Source organism: Castanea sativa, chromosome 6 (assembly GCF_040712315.1).
Source record: "Castanea sativa cultivar Marrone di Chiusa Pesio chromosome 6, ASM4071231v1".
In the NCBI taxonomy this organism is placed as follows: domain Eukaryota; kingdom Viridiplantae; phylum Streptophyta; class Magnoliopsida; order Fagales; family Fagaceae; genus Castanea; species Castanea sativa.
The window spans coordinates 46,757,325-46,761,926 of NC_134018.1; the positions used below are offsets into that span (position 1 = coordinate 46,757,325).

At 38.4% G+C, this 4,602-nt stretch overlaps 1 non-coding gene across 1 annotated transcript; it reads left to right on the top strand.

The window, feature by feature from the left end:
- The first annotated feature begins 1,088 nt into the window (after positions 1–1,088).
- On the top strand, positions 1,089–1,167 carry LOC142641829 (small nucleolar RNA snoR118). The gene has a single exon (XR_012845506.1). It is a non-coding gene; the product is annotated as a small nucleolar RNA snoR118 (small nucleolar RNA).
- Positions 1,168–4,602: the final 3,435 nt, after the last annotated feature.

Here is a 4,602-nt window from a genome sequence, read left to right on the forward strand (position 1 = left end):
TACTTTTGTTTAGCATTACAACAAAATGTATTTTCAGTGACGAAATTTAGTGAGGAAATATTTTTCATCGCAAAAAATACAGATTTAGCTACGAAATATGAATTTCGTCCCTAATAATGAAAAAAAATGATAACATTTAGCAACGAAAAATAATTTTCGTCGCTATTGTGATCTGAAAAATGGGTGCTAGCAGGGGAAACTTTGGCGCGAACTAAATTAATCTATAGCAACAAAATATTTCGTCGTTAAAAGTTGAATTTTTTAGTGACGCAATAGTTCGTCACTGTAGGTATTGCTGTGGATAGTTTTAGCGACGAAAGTATTTTCGTCGCTATAAGAAAGAATTAGCGACGGAAAATAGTCGTTGCTAAAAATAACAATGGTTTTTCATTTCATTGTTTTAGCAACGAAATCACAATTCGTCACTAAAAGTATGCTATAGCGACGAAATGTGAATTTCGTCTCTAAAAATCTTTACAAAATCTGGGTTCTTTAGTGATGAAATTGACCTTCATCGCTAAAAACTTAAAAAACCTGATACCTTTTGCGACAAAGAAGAAGCAATAGCGACGGAACAATTTGTTGCTAAAGACTTGGCTATATATATACCCCTTCCCCTATTTTATATCAATCATCAGCTCCCAAAAGAAGAAACCCAACCGACACCGATAAGAAGAAACCCAACCAACACTGATAAGCACAAACCCAACCGTTGTTGATAAGCACAAACCCAACCATCGCTAATATTGTTGTCTATGCACGCCGTCGCCGTTCTGAGCAAGACGCCTTCGATTTAAGCATTCTGCCGCCGACTTGAGCACTTCGCCGCCGATTTCCCTCATTTCGCCGCTGATCTGAGCCTCCCTTTCCCTCCCAAAACCCATCCCGACCCTTCGCCTCCCTTCCCCTCACAAACCCATCACAAGCTCTGAGTTTTTGTTGTGAATAGTAAGATTTTCCCATCTCCCCTTGTCTTAAGTTTTTGGTTTGTAAAGACTTTCGATGAATGCCCATTCAAAGCTATGAAGATCTGAGGGCTTCTTTTTTCTATTTTTATTTACATGCATTTCTTATATCTGGGTTTTGTTGTGAATGACGATAAATGCACAGGTCTGAGCGGTTTTTATTTATTGATGGAAATGCAGCCTAGAAAGTTGTTTTTGATACTCCATAATTTGTGTATTATTATATGTATTGTTGGGTCAAATTTTAGTGCTTTGAAAATACCCACATGTACCCAAGTAATTTATCTCTATTTGTATTTGTCCAATGATAAAAACTCAATTGATTTTCTTCATCAGCCTTTACTATGTTTTCACTGTTGTCATCATTATTATTATGAGATATGGCTATAGGTATGACTATGAGATATGGGGGATTTATCTCAGTAGTACCCTTATCTTGTTTAATTAGAAATCTAATGTTTGAATTCTTGAACTGCTTGATGGTGATTAGAAGTACACTATTTGACTCAATCAATTCTAAATTATAAGTTTGTAACATTTTTTTTTAAGTGGTGCTTTTGCTTACTAGTCATGTTCCAATTAGTGTTTTTTTTTTTTTTTTTTATGGTGAAATTATTTCATACTTGCTTAAAAGAAGAAAACAAAAATGTTGATGGGAGTAGGACATATGGTTTGCATATTTCATTAAGTACAAGCTTCAATGGTGTATCATTGTTTTTTTAAATTTGTGCCGCTTAATGTTTATGTATATATTATGATTTTTTGCAAGACTTAGTTTATTGCTTCATGTATTTGTACTGCGTTGCCAATTTATGTTTTGCTAGAACAAAAAGTGTGAAGCTTTATGATATATTTAATAATTCTAGCTTCATAACCAAGTGTTAATTAAGCCATAATTGGACTGTGTTTTTTTATTTATGTACTGTAGAAGAAATTTAATGGTTTTTGGTTGAATGGTTCTTCTAGTGCGGAGACGCAGGCTATCGGCACATTAACTAGCATGACTGGTAATTACATAAAACATACTTAATTACAACTACACCCTGTCTTTACTACTGAGATTGTACTTCACTTAATTTAGCAATAATGTACATGGAATGTATAATTTTTTAACATTGATAATGTTTAAATAGGATCTAGTAGCAAAAATACTCGTGGAACAACACGTGGTATAGCAGTATGGGCACTTGTTGAAAAAAGTGGTAAGTTGCCAATACGTATAGCTACAGAGTATGATGCTCCTTTTGAGAAGAATGCGTGCAAGCTTTTCAATCAAATTGGCGTAGAAGTGCGAAGTAATTTGTCCAGTTACAACATGAAAAATTGGAAAAGTGTTGATGCTGCTACTAGATATGTGGTGCTTCAAAATATTGCGGTAAATTTACATTGATAACGTCTAACTCGTCTTTGTTGTCCCTAAGCGTATTAAATTCATATACATATAACTCGTCTTTGTTGTCCCTAATAATATTTGTATAATACATATACACTTCATTTTACAGGATCAATTTAAGCTACAAGGAGATTCTAACTTGGTAACGAAAACATTAAATACTAAATGTGGAAGATTATTGAGTTATCATGGTGCTGACTATGCAAGAAGCCACCTGCAAAAGAATGCCGCACTTGAGCTGTGGACTTGACTCATTGATGGGAGATGGACTAAACTGGTGATGAAATCTAAATCGTTAGTCGAGTGGGTTTGTCCAGATGATGTCGGGACCTCGTCACTGCTCCTGCAAAATGGGACTAAGGCTTCCTTGAGATGGACACCGGTGTGGCGCCTGCCACAACGTCTCCAATGCCTAAGTTAGTATGTAGAAATTCTTTGAGAATAAATGAGAAGCGTAAAAGTATTTCTTTGGGTCAGAATTATGTACCTTCTGTGTTCCTAATGAGTGTGTATATATAGCTTTGTGGTTTCTAGCCATTGGGGCCTTTGATTGTGGTTTTAATACTCTTCTTGTAACGCCATAGGGCTTATTACTGCAGGTCTTGATGGGGTTCCAGCGGTCAAACAGCTGGTTAATATCTGTCCATGGTATCGAATCCTCTTATTAATAACTTGCATGTCCTCATCCATGCCGTTTTGTGGGTGGACGAAGGTGTTTCATGGACTCGTCCAAGGGAAGGTATCTCGTCAGTCCCATTAGCTACCCCCCCAAGTTCCATGGTTGTTGTGATGTGTCAGGACGACCATTGGATCATGAAAAATTTTCTAACTAGACGTGGCTCTTGAGGTTTTGCTCCACATTTAATGCGTAGTGGCGACGCCACACACATCGTGGCCACGTGGTGCGTTCTAGTCAGTGCAGTTAATGTGACAATTAGGTGACTCTTGGTTTTCCCACTAGATTTCAATTTTTTTGTGCCTAGTTTTTAAACTTCTTTTCTTTTCATTTTCCCCTTCACTTTCTCCAACTCCCAATCATTGCTCTGAGCTTCTTCCTCTCCAACTTTTCTCTATGGTTTTCTCTGAGCCGGTGCATTCTGTGGTTGAGCTTTTTGCATTTTCCTTTGGAGGTATGCTTCTCTTCTCTTCCCTCTTTTATAGCACAAACATAGATTATGACAAATTTCTGATTTTCCTTTTTCTCTCTTTTTCGTGTGTTTGTTTTTGGGTTTTCTGGGGTTTGTAGGATTCATCTTTTTCCTATCATTTTCTGGTTTTAATGGTCAATAGTGCTGAGGTTAGGGTAGCTTGCCCCTTGGTTTTCTTCTTTTTTGCACGCTTGGGGGCTTCTTAAGGGTAGTGGTTTAGGCATTGTATTGGGTGAGTTATCCCTTGTGCTTTGTCAATTGATCAATTCATTTGAGAATTTGGTGAGTGAGAGAGGGACAATGTCTGAGGTGAGATCGAGCTAACTTGAGACTGGACTGTCATCTAGTGACGACCCTGTAGAAGGGAATGCTGCTGTCTTCGTCCCTCAAGTAGTAAGGGTTTTTCACGCCCTTGAGGAGGTGTGTGGTTTGGATAGGGAGACACTCTCCAGATTTAAGGATAGATTCCAATTCCCAAATAGGGTTAGGGTTCATCTACATCATGAGGGGGAACGAGCTTGCCACTTCTTTCCTGGGGAGGTGTGCTTCTATGAAGCTGCCTTCCTGAATGGGCTTAGATCACCCGTCCACCCCTTTATTATAGAGCTTCTAGGACATTTTGGTATCGCTCCTAGGCAACTTATACCAAATTCGTGGAGGATAGTGGTCAGCTGTATGGAGATATGTCTAGTTACTACAGACGGGGACATGATTAGGGTGGACGAGCTTATTTACTTGTATCCTTTAAAGTCGTCTAAAGAGCATGGGTACTATGAACTAGTGCCTTGGGAGAGGAGGACTAGGATCATCCGGGAATTGCCTTTGTCATTCAGATATTGGAAGTCCCGGTTCTTTTTTGTGTCCGGGATGACTGGGAGACTCCCTCTGACGAAGTTTAGGGTGATCTCCCTAGGTTTCTCCGTCGGTGGAGAACCCCGATTTTAGGTGTGTCGTAATTTCTTCCAACCTTTTAACCTTTAATCTTCGTGTTCATTTTATCGTCATTAACTCTTCTCTTCATTGTCTCGTGCAGTTAAGAGACGGGCCAAGTTTAAGAGCAGGTATAAGGAGTGGGTTAAGAAATCCATCAAGTACA